The sequence below is a fragment of the Octopus sinensis genome, linkage group LG5 (assembly GCF_006345805.1).
Source record: "Octopus sinensis linkage group LG5, ASM634580v1, whole genome shotgun sequence".
In the NCBI taxonomy this organism is placed as follows: Eukaryota; Metazoa; Mollusca; class Cephalopoda; order Octopoda; family Octopodidae; genus Octopus; species Octopus sinensis.
The window spans coordinates 27924010-27941509 of record NC_043001.1 but is presented as its reverse complement, the minus strand read 5'-3'; the positions used below and the strand labels follow the sequence as shown (position 1 = coordinate 27941509).

The 17500-nt window shown below is 36.4% G+C and overlaps 1 long non-coding RNA gene across 1 annotated transcript in view; it reads left to right on the top strand.

Moving 5' to 3' along the window:
- Positions 1–3298: 3298 nt before the first annotated feature.
- LOC118763603 overlaps positions 3299–17500 on the top strand; it is a 28412-nt gene continuing 14210 nt past the window's right edge. Inside the window, exon 1 of the long non-coding RNA XR_004999355.1 lies at positions 3299–3587. This is a non-coding gene — a long non-coding RNA (uncharacterized LOC118763603). The remainder of the gene's footprint in view (positions 3588–17500) is intronic.

Below are 17500 nucleotides of genomic sequence, written 5' to 3'. Positions count from 1 at the left end.
GAGGTCGACTTTGCCTTTCACCCTTTCGGGTTCGATTAAAGAAGTACCAGTTACGCACTGAGGTCGATATAATCGACTTAATCCGTTTGTCTGTCCTTGTTTGTTATCTTTGAGTTTAGCCCCTTGTGGGTAGTAAAGAATGGGTATTTCGCCTGCCGTTACGCTCTGGGTTCAAATTCCACCGAGGTCGACGTTGCCTTTCATCATTTCGGGTTCGATAAATTAAGTACCAGTTACGCACTGGGGTTGATATAATCGACTTAATCTGTTTGTCTGTCCTTGTTTGTCCTCTCTGTGTTTAGCCCCTTGTGGGTGGTAAAGAAATAGGTATTTCGTTTGCCGTTACGTTCTGAGTTCAAATTCCGCCGAGATCGACTTTGCCTTTCATCCTTTCGGGGTCGATAAATAAAGTACCAGTTACGCACTGGGGTCGATGTAACCGACTTAGCCCCTTTGTCTGTCCTTGTTTGTCCCCTCTATGTTTAGCCCTTTGTGGGCAATAAAGGAATATGAAACATCATTCGTAACACTGAGTCGGGATCACCGTCGTCGTCGTTATAATTTGTGGCTGTTGACCCCAGGACTGTCCTGAGTGAGTAGTCATACGATCAAAGGTATTCCATCCGTGCCATATTGTCTTTTCATAAATTTAGGACTACGCTACCCCCCATGTCTTGTCTTTTCTTTAAGAAGTTGGATTTTGATTTGACGGTAGATTTGACTACTATTTCTCGCACTTGACGGCAGCTCGATGTATACTTTGCATAGAAGATTCACCTCGGCTTTATTTAACATCGTTATATACCAATCAATTCAGACTTTTCTTTTCACTCTATTGATTCTTTCTTCCATCTGTATCATAACATATCTAATAAACAGACATTGGTAAAAGCCTGATTTAACATGATATCTCCTTATACACATGCTGATTCTATCGCTATCCGATTAATGTAGTAGTTTTCCCCGTTGTACAACGATACGTTTAAGTGAGGCTGCATTCGCTGAAGGGTAAGCAAGTAGAGTCAAACATGAGAATATAACTTTAAAAGAACTGACAAGAGACGGCGATTAAACGTAGCAAAAACGGCGATACATGTACATACTTTCATATCTAACCAAACACACAGAAACGTGTGTATGAAGATATGAGCATATATATATATATATGTGTGTATGGTGTGTGTGTGTGTGTGTGTGTGTGTGTGTGTGTGTCTTTGTGTGTGTGTGTGTATGTATATATATATATATATATATACATAGGGACAGTTTACGAAAAGAAAAGACGAAAACAGATGGTGTACAAAACAAACAGATGTATTAGTATAACGCTCAGGAATAGAAAAAGTATTTTACATTTCGAGCCAACGCTCTTCTACAGAAAGGGACACAGAAAAAAAACAAGGAGAGAAAAAGAATGTGTGTAGTGGCTAACGATCTATCATGGCGACTATATATATATATATATATATATATATATATATAGTATATATACACGTATGTATGTATATGATGTTTACAGGTAAGCAATTGACATGATTCGATATAAAAGAATAGGAAGAATGTTTAGCATTGTTTCTCTAATTGAGCAAAACAGTTTGTCTTGGGAAATCAGCTTTAATGCAACATAGAGAAGAAAATGAAGAAACTATTATTATTGGTGTCATTGTTGTTGTTGTCTTCATCTTCTTCTTCTTCTTCTTCTTCTTCTTCTTTCTTCTTCTTCTTCTTCTTCTTCTTCTTCTTCTTCTTCTTTTAACGGTGGCTTTTAACGGGTAGAGAGCTTAACCATCCTGGGGTAAAGAGGATTCGCAATCTAGACTAGGGTCTGAGAGTTTACCACACCATAGTGGGTTACACCATGGTTCCTCTGCTTTGTGGCAGAAGTAGGAAGAAAGAGTGAGAGAAAGTTGTGGTTAAAGAGTACAGTGGGGTTCACCACCCCGCCCCGCCGGAGCCTCGTGGAGCTTAGGTGTCTTTGCTCAATAAACACTCACAATGCCCGGTCTGGGAATCAAAACCAGGTTCTTACGACCGCGACTCTGCTGCCCTAACCACTGGGCCATTGCACCTCCACTTACCGCTGTTGTTGCTGTTGTTGTTGATGTTGTTGTTGTTGTGGAAGTAAATAGACAGAATGGGCGCAGTACAAACTTTTTCTACTCTAGGCAGAAGGCTCGAAATTTGGGGGGAGGGGGCCAGTCGATTAGATCGGCCCCAGTACGCAACTGGTACTTTATTTATCGACCCCGACAGGATGAAAGGAAAAGTGGACCTCGGCGAAATTTGAACTCAGAGCGTAAAGACAGATGAAATAGTGCTAAATATTTGGCCCGGCGTGCAAACGTTTCTGCCTGCTCGCCGCCTTATGGGCGCAGTACAATGACTAAAACAAGATACAGTTAAGAGATAAAAGATGCGCAATTACCTGATGCTAGGTTCGATTCCACACCGTGACATCCAAGAGTGGAAACCATGTTATTACATTTGTTCTTGTGTTACGTGCATTTCAACAATATGTGATACATCTTATTTCAAGAATAAAAATGATTTTGTAATATTACAACATATTACATGTAATCCATACACGTCTCTTCTAAAGTCGGAAATCAATCTTTATGTCTTCACTACTCCTAGTTTTCAGTTTCTAAAACGTACAAGAAACGGGGAAGTGGAAGCATCGAGGCGAGGGAATAAAACCTGAATTTTGAATTACTATTAAACTTTGTTATATGCATTGAGTATCATTGTTTCGTTTCTTCTTTTGTAAAAACAAACGCATATGTATGTATTCATGTATATATATATATATATATATAATATAAATAATATGATCGAACGCCACGCATCCTTTTCCAAGTGAGTTAATATATATATATATAATATAATATATATATATATAGCAAAGTGAAATTGTACAAAAATCCTAATATATATTTTTTGAAATTTTGTTTAATATTTTCTCAAGATATTTCCTTGTAAACTGTTTTTAACATTTTTTTATTATTACCAAAGAATGTATATAAGTATTGAAATATTTTGTGACAACCAGTACTTAACACAACAAAGCTTTTACAAATCTTTACATTTTACTTTTGACAATCTTTTACTAAAATAGTGAAACCAGTCAAGTGAATAATATCTTTAAAATTGCATTTTCAAACCTTCTGTCATATATATATATATATATATATATATATATATATATATATATATATATATATATATATGATAGTGTGTCTATGTGGTAATTATGTAAGCATACAAGTATATTCGTTCGTTCTTTTATCTTCCAGATTAAACAAACTGAGCTGTGAACCATCAAGATACTGCTCCAACATATCAGTAAAATTTTAACCAGTACGAGAGGGCCAAGGCTTGTTTCAGCGCTCATAAAACTTCATCCGTTACCATGTCAACAGCTTAGAACATTTATCACCCCTAACCCATCTCTAAAACTTCAATACACTTACTCTTGGCGAAAGTCATCTTTTTTGCTACAACCGATCATGTCGCATCCACACGTTCGCGCCTATGTGAAGAGAGTAGCTTCCATCGACCAAGAAGCTTTCCCAGATTGGAACCTTTCGGTAAGTTAACGCACCATTTCCTTTTAAAGAAAATTTGTTGAAAGTAACAGTAATTTCCGTGTTAAATTCTTTTGAATTCTTTATTCTAATTAACATTTGCTGTAGATTACATCACAGAGTACAAACTCTCAGAAAATGCGACATATCACTCATAAGGTTTTGAGGTACTCAAGGCTCTTGGTGGAAGATACTTGCCGAATGTATCGCATAGTGGGACGTCGTCCATCAACCGGTTTAACATCACTATCTGGCGCTAAGAGAACCTTTAGGGGAGTTTTCTTTGCTGTATAAATTCTGATCAAGCTTCCAGTTTGAAGATGCCTATTTCCCTCCTGCAAGCCTCGGCAACCTTGAGAAGGCATAGTCTGAGTTAAACATTTAAAACATCTAGAACTACAAGATTTTGAAGTGAACGCATAGGAAATATGTCGTACGATGGATTCGTGATTCGTGGGTCGATTTTTGCTACGAGGACGTTCTGCGGCATTTGGAAAGATACTTAAAAATCTAATCTTGTTACATGATATGGCTATTGGTAGTCGATTGATGTTCTATCTTGTGAGATCATTTTTTTTTCATTTACTTCGAACTGGGTTCCAGTTGGGATTCCACCTATATTTAGAAGAGGAGCAGATGTTTGTGAGATGGAAAACAAGATCTCTATTTTTTTACTAGCTTCAGTTACAAAACTGCAGCCGCGCTGGGGTACCGCTGTGAAGGGTTGCAACCTTTTCAATAGTCTTAACTATTGAAAAGGTTGAAAGACGCATCAAAAAAGGTTGCAATAGTCTTGACTATTGAAAAGTTTGCAAGACGCAACGAAAATTTTAGGAAAATAAAAATAAGAAATAAGTGGAAATTTTACCGGTTAGTGTGTTTAAGGCACAAAAAGAAAATGACTCTCCCCAGACACGACAGAATATGCTTCAACACACGAACATATATAAAGAATCTTGCAAACCAAATCCAAAATCGAAAATTTTCTTTTATATGTTTTTATTCGTATTCAATTCGAAGACAAAGTACAATGAATGCTTCAGGAGACGATCACGATTAAAGAATCTATTTCACAGAAATGCTGATAATTATTTATTAATTATCTATTGTCTAACTATTGAAATGCCATCGCGCATACAGATTGAAACGCTATCATATATATATAGACTGAAACGCCAGCATACTTCACGCATACTTTGTACATCACTAAGAGAAGCGCTCTTTCGAAACAGATTTGAGGTGAGTGGTTGCAGTAGAACTTAAACCGAAAACAGCCGCTGGCAGAAGCGAATGGATGGATCGAATGATTCGTGTTACGGTGGAGGCAAACTTCAGATCCAGGTGCTAGTGCATCATGAGATAATTACGGTGAGTGACAAGATATGTCCGGAACATATCTTGTGTGCGCGCACGCATGTATGGGAGAATTGTGTAGTTGTATATACAAATATATACATACATACATGCATATATATAATTATATAGATAGATAGTTAGATAGAGAGATAGATACATACATACATACATACATACATACATACATACATATATATATACATACATACATACATATATATATATATAATATATGTGTGTATGTATGTGTGTGTTCGTGTGTGTATGCATGTGTGTATGCATGTGTGTATGGCTGTCAATGTATGTTGGATGTACGCGTGTATGGCGTGCATATATGTATATATATTTTCTAAGAGTGTGGCTTCGTTTCTTATCTTCCTAAAACACATAAAGTAAAAGCAGAGTATATATATATGTGTGTGTGTGTATGTGTGTGTGTGTGTGTGCGTATGTATGTATGTATGTACTTATGTATGGATGTATATGTGTATATATATGCATACATACACACATATCTATTATGCATTTATGTATGTATGTGCGTATGCAAGTGTGTGATTACATATACGTGTATAGTTATATACTAGTGCGTATATATGAGTGTATATATGTGTTTATGCTTCTCTTGGTGTTGCACCTTTCTTCGTAAGGTAAAAAGGCAAAACAAGGAAAAAGTGGTAGGAAAACATATGACTATGAAGGTATAATGTTTGTAGGTGAAGATATGTGGGCGTGAACATATTCCTATTCTAGTGTCGACCGTGGGTGAGGGGGGGGCGAAGAGAGCAAAATCAAACGTAAAAACTTAAAACAGTATTTTGTTAGGCACATAGAACAGTGACGCACGCAGTAGTAGTTGTTGTAGTTGTAGTAGTTGCAGTAGTAGTAGTAGTAGTAGTAGTAGTAGTAGTAGTAGCAGCAGCAGCAGCAGCAGTAACACCAACAACAGTAGTAGTAGTAGTAGTAGTAGTAGTAGTAGTAGTAGCATCAGCAGCAGCAATAACAACAGTAGTAGTAGTAGTAGTAGCAGCAGCAACAACAACAGTAGTAGTAGTAGTGGTAGTAGTAGCAGCAGCAGCAGCAGTAACAACAACAGTAGTAGTAGTAGTAGTAGTAGTAGTAGTAGTAGCATCAGCAGCAGCAATAACAACAGTAGTAGTAGTAGTAGTAGCAGCAGCAACAACAACAGTAGTAGTAGTAGTGGTAGTAGTAGCAGCAGCAGCAGCAGTAACAACAACAACAGTAGTAGTAGTAGTAGTAGTAGTAGTAGTAGTAGTAGTAGTAGTAGTAGTAGTAGTAGTGGTGGTGGTGGTGGTGGTGGTGGTGGTGGTGGTGGTGGTGGTGGTGGTAGTAGTAGTAGTAGTAGTTGTAGTAGTAGTAGTAGTTCGTTCTGACTACCATTAACATAAAAAGATACAGGAGAGACAAAAAGAGAGAGTGAGTGAGACAGACAAACAGACAAACAGACAGACAGACAGACAGGTAGGTAGGCAGGCAGGCAAGCAGACAGACAGACATACAGACAAAGACAGAGACGGAGAATCAGAGAAAGGCAGAGTGAGAGGGAGAGAGAGAGAGAGAACAGGTATCAGAATAAACTTGTCAGCATCAACATTATCTTCAACGTCCAAACGAGTTAGAGAGTTTGTTCTGACATCACCACCAAACGTTATGCCAACCAACACGAGAATTATCCTTCTCCGAATTTACTGCTAACGCCATTACCACCAGCACCAACACGGCGATACGCTAACAAAATGGAGGGAAAAAAAAGTCCATCGAGCTTGGCACGAGCATTTAATTATAGTTATTAGCTACATTACATAGAACTAAGGAAATTTCCTGGAAACGCCGGAACCTCGTGACACGTTCTAATGACTGGTCTGAGGAGCATTTTATGGAGGAATATAATCTTAGCGAGAGATAGCTGCCAGTCAGGTACGACTCTGTATGAAATCAACTCTCTCTGTGTCGTCTTGGCTGTTACAGGCACCAGAAAACCCATATACATGCATATATATATATGCATATACACATACAGACATAAAGCGACTTGTACAGAGATGATAGCATAAGAGAAAAGAGAGAGGGGTCGGTTATGAGACTGGCGTATTGCCTATTACTTTATCAGAATGTTTAAAGAAGTGACGATCATACCAAACTCAAATACATACATATTCATAGAATCAGGTATGAATATTGTGCGAATTGGATACCCAAATACAAAGTGTTGTGATGATAGACATTAACACTCCTGTGTGATTAAAAGGTGGACTCGTCGAACTCTGATAAAGAGTAGCGTATCTCGTTGAGACACGGGAGAAGAAGGCGTTGGAGTATTGCGTGATGATTGTCGATAGTTAACGTCTGTGAATACAGTGCTTTACCCTCGCTTCGTTAAAATATATCCGCAATCTAAGGATATAAAACAAAGATATATATACGATCTAAAGTTTGATACAACGTACCACAATGCAACTTACAGGAAATGTGTTCCTATCCATAACGAATCGTAAAATCACTAGCAAAAGCTAGGTTTTATTTTCATACAGATAGAGAAAGTACAATTCAGCCTAGCAAAACCTCAATCTTCTCCAGTGTAGGCTAGAAACGTGAAAGATTTCCATTTTTCCTGAGCGTCAAACTAATTTACCATGTTTGTTGTTTCCCTCGCCCGTCTCTATCTTCTGTCTTTTTGTTTTTTTTTGTTCTTTTTATGAATTTGAACCACACACACACATACTCACACACACATATTTTATGTGGTAAGGTAACTGACAAACGCTCATGCTCTTAGTTTGAAAAATGGCAAAACAAAGTATTGTTTCGGCCCAGGAAACCCTGAGTATCTGTATTTAACAAGACCTGTCGTTTTTATAAGATTATATATATATATGTATATGTACGCATATATGTATGCATGCACGTATGTATGTATGTATGTATGTATGTGTATGTATGTATGTATGTATGTAGTATGTACGTGCGTATGTATGTATGTATGTATGTATGTATGTATGTATGTATGTATGTATGCATGTATACAGACTGATGGACAGACAGACAGACATATATATATGTGTATGTATGTATGTATGTATACACACAGACGGACGGACAGAATTAAGGCATGAGTGGAAATATAAGGTAATTGTAGGTAGAAATTTTAATGTTTTGCTTTCACTTATAAAGTTATTTCCCTTGTGATAAACGCTTATAAAAGCGTTTAATCACACATTTTATATACTTTTAGATTCATGTATTTCATATCATTACCAGTTTGAAATATCGTTAGAAACAAATATATTAAATAGATTAATTTACTAATTGGCTATGTCTAACGTTAGCCGTCAGTGAGTTCAAATAACAAACAGCAGAGAAATTAATAAGAAGAAGAATCCTAATGAATTTGCAAAAGAAAAAAACGGACACAAACATACTCTAAATTTTGATGATACGAGAATTTATGGATTTTTGTGATACAAAAGCTGATTTTTTTGTATTGTTAACTAAACTATTGAACAAGGAGTCTGAAATCTTTTTTATCATAAACACAAGGGCTGAACTCAGGCCGGGCGGGAGGTTAGTCAGTTCCATCGATCCCTATTGTCGGCTGTTACTAATTTCATTGACCCCGAAAGGATGAAAGGTAAAGTCATTTTCTGCCAGCTCGCTGCATTAACGAATCTAAAATAATAAAGCGACCGAATAAGAAATTTAGAGCAGGCGATTGCGATGTCAATAAGCGACGATTAGATACTGCCGAAGTGGAATCTTCAACTACAAGGTTATCTCTTACTCCATCTTCCAGTATATTTTGAAGGACGTGTCAACCATGGAGTATCTACGGGTTTACACAACCTACTGAAAGTAGCAACCAAATTCCCCCGTCAAATCACAGTGCAATATGTTAAAAGTGGAAGACGCATTGGATAATGTATATCATATGTATATTATATATCTGAAAGTAAACCGAATTTCTCTTGGCTAGAACATATTTGACCAGCGACATGTTTAATCAAGGCTTACAAAAAAACAATATTTTACTAGGAACTTTTTTTATTTAGTCATAACTTTAATGTCTCTCCTTTTGGGCCTTTCTCTTTTTTTACTCTCTTATACTCATTCCGTCTCTCTCTCTCTCTCTCTCTCTCTCTCTCTCTTTCACTTCCTTTCTTTTCCTTCCTATCTCCCTTATACAAACATGCGTAGATAGATAGATAGATAGATAGATAGATAGATAGATAGATTCTATGTGTGTGTGTGTGTGTGTGTGTCTGTGCGTGTGTGTGTGTTTGCGCGCACGCGTGTGTGCCTGTATGCATACATGTATTTATAGGCACTCGCATCGCAACGCAAATATATCTGCAGACACACTCACAGACACAAAAGTTCTAACCATTACTACCGTATTTATAAATGCAGATAAAAATAATGCCGATGAATGTATTTTTTCCTTCATCTCCCTTGAGTACTTAGAAGCAACAATGAGTCTTTTCTCCAGAATACAATGCTTTCAGAACACAGCATTATCGTCTGCTATGTCGGCCATTGTAGTTACGCTGTTTAACATCTCCACTCGACATCTCAAAGTCTTTTGTATAAACGGCAGAAAACTGAACCATTGGTAACCTTTTCGTTTCTTTATGGAAGTATTGCAAGACGATAATGTTAAGAGGGATTTGCAAGCATTGATAGTGGTCGTTAAAATGATAATATCCATAGATAACAAGCAGAGCAATTCTAAATAGCGGAGGTAGTATAGATAGATAGATAGATAGATAGATAGATAGATAGATAGATAGATAGATAGATAGATAGATAGATAGATAGATAGATGGATGGATGGATGGATAGATGGATGGATGGATGGATCGATTTTTTGATTCATTGATTGATTTGTTGTATAAAACTTTGTAGGCAAATATGTTTCAGTGCGCGCGCGTGTATGAGCGTGTATGTGTATGTGTGTGTTCGTTTGTGTGTATGTGTGAGTGTGTGTGTGTGGATTATACATGTAGAAGTGTGTCCGTATACATATTTTTCTTGTATTCTCGTATGCCTGACACACTTTATATTTTCGCAGAAGCTATTACAAAACATACTGTCTATGTTCATATACACATACATATACATACGTACAAACGTGTGTGTATATATATATATATATATATATACACACGTTTGTACGTATGTATATGTATGTGTATAAGAACATAGACAGTAATATATATATATATATATATATATATAAACTTTTCTATTCTAGTCTCAAAGCCTGAAATTTTGGGGAGGGACCAGTCGATTAGATCGGCCCCAGTATGCAACTGGTACTTAAGTTATCGACTTCGAAAGGACGAAAAAAATGTCAACCTCGGCGTAACCTCAACTCAGGACGTAAAGACAAGTGAAACCAAGATAGTAATTCTGATAGAATTCTTCGCGTGTAAAAATAATAATTTAAAAAGATTTCTTCGAGAGAACTTAGCGAAAATTATTATATATTTATTAATAGATCGGCCAATCTTAGCTAGAATACTCAGATTCTATTAGGAATCTGTAATGCAACCGTTTCTTTATTCCTAGTACTTTATTTATGATTAAGATAACTGTCTCTTTACGGGTGAAAATGAGTTAGAGGATATAGATAAGGAAGGCAGAGATGTGTGAGAGGCGAAATATGTAATAAATAATGTTAGTAGGTTTATAAGGAAGAAAGGCAGCGGGGATGATGAAGGAGAGTGGGGGAACGAAGGGAAAACACAATGAAGGAAATGCGGCTTGAGTTGGGGTGGTTTTATGAGGAGATCGAGAAGAATAAGAAAGATGAATGAGTGACGATGATGATGATGATGATGATGATGGTGGTGGTGGTAGTGGTGGCGGTGATTATAGAAAGAAAGAAACAAACAAAGAAACAAAGGAGGAAGGAAACAGTGGGTGTAGGTCAGAGGTGTTCACATATCTTCATCTGTTACAAACATGGCCGTTCGCTTAATTTATTTATGATTCATAGCTGACCACATTTAACCTGCGTTGCGTTGCTGCGTTTAATAAACCCTTCTTTCGGAACGCTATTGCCAAAGTCATCTATTTATGATACTCGTTCATTCTGTCTTTCAATTATTCTTTTGTTTATTTATTTATTCATTAACTTCTTCCTTTTCTTTTTATCAATTTTTACGGTTCCGTTGCCTCAGTTGACGAATTTATTATCCGTTTTTCTGAACAACTGACTTCAGTGTCATTTGTCATTTTCAGCATTAACATAGCTTGTGCTGATGTATTCCGTTGAATAGTAGAACTAAGGCATACTCTCTCGCCCTCTCTCTCTCTCTCTCTCTTCTCTCTCTCTCTCTCTCTCTCTCTTTCTCTCCCTCTCTCTCACACACGCACACACACACTGCTCCAGTGATAAGGATGCAATTCTCAGTCATAACCATTTTCTTTACTTAATACTGCTCAGTGTGTGGATGGCAGAATCTGCAGTGCTTCATACAAAATACCTTCTTTTGTTTTGTAAACTTCCTTTTGGCCCTAAATCCAATTCATCTCAATGTTCTCGATCATCTTTTCATCCATTTAGAGCAGTAAAAATATCGATTAAAAAGCAAAAGTGTGCCCGGCTTTGTGCAGCTCCCGGCGAACAGTTTTTTGTGGAAACTGGGTTCTCGAGGTTGTCGTTAAGCCCTGCAGTAATTCTGGGAGTTGTACTTTTGAGATCCTTTCTAACAATTCGCGTAAGAGTCCGACGGTCCCTATCTGAAAGTTTTGGTTTTCTTCCAGAGTTTTGTTTCGACGAAGAGGTTTTTCCCTCTTTCTCAAAGACTGTCATTACTTTCGAGACAGTACTTCTTGATACACCAAACATTTCGGCTGTTTTCGTTACGCTAGCGTCTGCCATACGACCACCAACAATTTGAACTCTTTGAAAGTCCGATAGATCTGTCATTTTAGTGAATTTTAATTACCTTTTTCTGATGATATCTGAAAAGAAACAGCAATTTTAGCAAAACATATTAAGCAACACTAATAATAAACAAAAAAAAACATAAAAATAAACAAGCTTTCGACGGTTTTATAGATATTCCAAAATTATGATGCTACGATGCGATGTTTCCATTATTTTGTTCAACCCCAGTATATACGACAGACTTCTTTCAGTTTCCGTTTACCAGATCTACACACAAGGCTTTAGTCGGCCCGAGGTTATAATAGAAGGCACTTTCCCAAGGTGCGATGCAGTGGGACTGAATCGGGAACTATGTTGTTGAGAAGCAAGCTTCTTACCACACAGCCACGTCTGCGCCTTATATGTATATGGTTCCTATTTAGCACAAGATTTGTAGTTGATTCAATCAACTGAAATGATGCTATCTTCATTTCTGGCCCAACTTCCAATTTGATCAATCTGTGTTATCATCGTAAAGTAAATACGTCTTTGTCTTTGGACTAAATACGAAAACTGTAAAATTTATACAAGGGGAAAAGGAAAACTAGTAAGTGTTTTTTTTTTATTTATGCGCCCTTTTCAAGCCTAGCCAGCTCATGGGCCCGGTTTCCCGTGGCGTATGTGTTTCCCCCACCCCCTCCAGCTGGACGGGACGCCAGTCCATGGCAGCGTTACTCAAGAAACAGGAAGGAAGAAAGAGTGAGAGAAATTTGGGGCGAAAGAGTACAACAGGGGTCGCCACCACCCCCTGCCGGAGCCTCATCGAACTTTTAAGTGTTTTTGCTCAATAAACACACACAACGCCCGGTCTGGGAATCGAAACTGCGATCCTCCGATCGCGAGTCCGCTGCTCTAACCATTGGGCCATTGCGCTTCCAGTTTATGCACGCATGTTAATGTAACATGTAAATATTATACAGTTAACTGCCGATTATGCAGCAAAGTCGGGACCTGGAAAGGGCTGGATTAGTGATTTTTTCGGATTATCGATTATCGATTGCTTCTTTGACTCACTATTAGCAAAGAAACGGAGTAACTGGTCTTTCTGTTTTCTTGTCGTAAACTGTCGAAGATCCAATGTTGTATATTCACACAATCGTTTCAGAGACACACTCCTGTCAAGGTTTTGCAACAGTCCAACTTTTTCTTTTATGGGAAATATACGGTGTTTACGCTTTGTGCATTGGATTCATGGCTGGACCTAAAAAGGGAAAAAGGTACAATAATAAATGAGAAAGAAAACCTGTAAAGTTCTACATTTGTTTACGAATGACGCGAGTGCGTTTATGCAGCAAGTAGCGCCAACAAATTGTAGCGGCCAGTTGGTGCGGTAACCCGGGAAATTTGAAATTATTTGAAATTTTTCTTGCCGAAATTAGTGCCGGATTATTGATTTAGCCGGATTAGTGGCAGCCTACTATATTTCTTTCTAATTACTTATTTAAACTGCGGCACTGATATTCGCTATAGTTTTGTTTAACTACATTCCTCAGTACAAAATATATTATTCAGTAACGCACAATACAAATATATTTTGTTTGAATTTTCTTCTTTTGTTACCTCCAGCGCGGTTATTTTTCACTTTTTCCCAGTAGCTGGTTTCTTACACATACATGCTTAAATCTACACACACACACACAACACACACATATATATATATATATATATTTATATATATAAACATTTACATATATATATGCATACATATATATATATATATATATATATGTATGTATGTAAGTGTGTGTATATATATATATATATATATATATATATATATATATATACATACAAAACATGCATGAGTGTGCTTGTCTGTGTGTTGTGAACAGTGATCTATGCGTATGTGTATCTCTATGTCTGCCCGTGTGGATAGACAAAAACACAACAGTGTGTGGGATGGGAGAGATTTTTAAGCCTCTAATGATGCCTTCAATACAATATTTTCAAAAACGAATTTTTGTTAAAACAGCCGACAATTATGCAATATATTCATAAAGAAATTTTTTAAAAACTGATATGGTTGAAAATAAAGAGCAACATCATATTCATGGCTGCCGTAGTGAAGGCAGCTAACTAGGCCTATTGAAAATATCGGAAGCAGTGCAAAAAGGAATGTGAATGAAAATAACATAAGCTTACAAATGACACCGTGGTTATAGAATGAAGTAGTCAGCTTGCTATTATATTCCCAGGATGTTAGCTCAGGCAGTGGCGTGGTTGGTTGATTCACGTTGAACCGAATCATCGACCAGATTTTAATGCTCACGTTTGCTACTGTTTCATTGCCGTTGGTTGCCAAAGTATTTTCGGAACACTGAAAGGCTCGACTTCGCAACCATTTCACATTGCCTACGTGTTTCCGATTCACATGCATTATAATATAACACCTGGATAACGGGTTAAAAGAGGTAATAATAACGATAAAGCGCAGGGCTAAATTTACAAATAAATTTATCTTCCATTTTATTTTTTAATTATTTTAAATTATTTCAGTCATTGGACTTCGATCCCGTCGTACAAACTGATATTCATTATATCGTTCTTTTATGACGAACCCCTAGGTTGCGGATACTTAAATACACAAATACACAAACACCGCAAGTCAAACGATGAGGAGGGACAACCGCAGAGACACACAGAGATGTATACACACGTATATGGTATATACGGTTGGCTTCCACGCAGTTTCCACCTACCAAGTTCATTCGCACGGCATTGGCTGGCCCAAGACTGTTGTAGAAAACACTTGCCTAAGGTGCTGCGTAACGAGAATGAACCCGAAACCACGTTGTTGTAGTGAGCACTTGAACCACAGACCCATGTGTTCCGAGTCTAGTTACGGATTATTTCTGTGATTATCTTTATATACAAACATAAATATGCACATATGTATATAAATATATATATATACTAAGTAATTAAGGGTTTAGCAACGATTTGCCTCACCACACACCGAATTTAGAAATAGCTGTCAAAAAGTTTTGGCTATTCTTTCTACTTAAAAGGGAGATCCCAGTAAAACCAAAGCACTTAAAAAGCAAACGACGCTTTTTAAGTGCTTTGGTTTTACTGGGATCTCCCTTTTAAGTAGAAAGAATAGCCAAAACTTTTTGACAGCTATTTCTAAATTCGGTGTGTGGTGAGGCAAATCGTTGCTAAACCCTTAATTACTTAATATTACTTAAACCTTCCTTGAATGGGGCTTTTACATGCCGAACTCTACTTGGTGAAATTAATGATTATTTCTAAATTAATTAAATTCACCCTTTATTATTGATAAATATATATATATATATAAGTATATATATGTGTGTGTGTGTGTGTGTGCGCGCGCGCGCGTGTCTGTATGTGTGTGTGCGTGTGTGCATGTAAACATACATACATATATATATATATATGTATATAAAGATATATATATACATATATATATAGGTATGGCTATATATATATATATATATTATAGGTATGTATAGTTATATATATATATATATATATATATAATATATATATATATATATATATATTTATATGTGTGTGTATATATATATATATATATATATATATAGGTATGTACATATATATATATACATACATACATATATATCGGTATGTGTGTATATATATATATATATATATATATATATATATATGGGGATTGGCTTATGATATGTTAGGTTGCGATATGCCAGGTTCTGAGTGGCTTTCAAGAGTGTTTGATGACAATAAATGTGAGAGAAATATGAAAAAAACATAAATCTTGAATGCGGCGTGGAAGTGAAATATTCGAGTGAAGTTTGCTGAAAAGATCTTAATTAGTCAAAGAAAAAAGGCCGCTGACAAGAATGAAATTTCTATAGAAACCGTTGTGATTCTCGCGACAATCACTGTTCCGTTAAAGAAACGTCATTTATTTTTCATTATCTTTGTTGACAATAACGTTTCGTTTTGGGTCGTTTTTGTTGTTGCTGTTGTTGTTATTGCTGTTGTCGCTGTTGTTGTTGTAGTTTTGATCTTGTTCAGATAGGACTACGACCGCTACAGCACATGCGCGCATATTTCTAGTAATAATACTACGCATGCATTATGCGTATGCCTCGATATATGAGTATGTGTGAACATGTGCAAGTGTGTCTACGTGTGTGTACGTGTGTATGTGGGCATGCTTATATGTATGTATTTGTCTTCGTATATCTATGTATGTGGGTGTGTATATACATATACATATATATATATAATATATATATTTGATATATATATATATATATAATATATATGTATGTATATAGTGACAATTATAGTTTTTCTCTTTGGTAAAACAATGAGCACTTCTATCTATATATCTATCTATCTAACTATCTATCTATCTATATATATATATATATATATATATATATATATATAAGTATACACATATATGTGTGTATGTGTTTTTATGTATATATGTGCATACATACAGACGCGCACGCGCACTTACATACCAATGTACACACATTATTTATATATGTGATACAGTGCACGTATTAATTAATAAAAGCACTTCTCAACGGCAGGATATACACAAAATGTAAGCTAAACATAAAAGTCTCTATTCTTAGTAAACATCCATTTTAGCCTCGTTGTGAAAAGAAATCATTAATATTAAACCGCAGATTCTTTTTCTCGAGCCAGAAGCAAAAGTCGACCTGGCTTGTTTTGATGTTTATTGAAGACTTATCAGATATCAGTCGGTTATGACTGGGAACAACAGAGTAATTAGTCGCACTGAATTCAAGCTTAGTTGTTACTGTTATAGCTGTTTTTTAACTAGTCGCCGGCATTGTTCTATGACCAAAGGCATCGCAGCCTCAACCACATTATTTTATTTTTATACTTACCGTCCGGGTCGACATAATCAGTATTCCCCAATGGTTGGGTGTGGTTTGAAGAAGATTTGACTTCTCGTAAATCTTAAAACATGTAAAGAATCTTTCTTCAGCTCATGCCTTCCCTAAGTCACAGTTTCTCTACGGTCGTAGCATCTTTCCTCGTACTGCAACACTTTGAAATTCTCTTCCACCTCATTGTTTTCCTCCTTTCCTTCTTATAACCTGGACTCTTCTAAGTCTGAAACAAATGAATTCCTTTCGTCTTAATTTCTCTTTCTTCATAGTTTCTAATCTAAATGGTTTCTAATCTGGTTTTGAGACTTTCTTATATAAAAATGTACTTTAGTCGTGCAAATATATAAAAAAGAAAAACAGCTTTAACCACACACTAAGGATGACTTCAGAAGTTATTCATTTGGAAAAGTAGTACAGAACCTCAAACGGCGCGGTGCATGGGATATCTAAGGGCACCGCAGATTTTTTTATAATGAAATTTAAACGTTAAAACATCTATGTTTGAGTGTCTTGAAAATTACATTATCAGTGATATGTTATACACATGAATAGTTAATGGCTTGGAATTTTGGCTCATGGCCAGCAATATTAGAGGAGGAGGAAAGACGATTACATCGACCACAGCACTTAACGAGTATTTATCGTATCGATTCCGAAAGGATGAAAGGCAAATTTGATATCGTTGGAATTTGAACGCACAACATAAAGAGCTGGAAGAGAAGCAT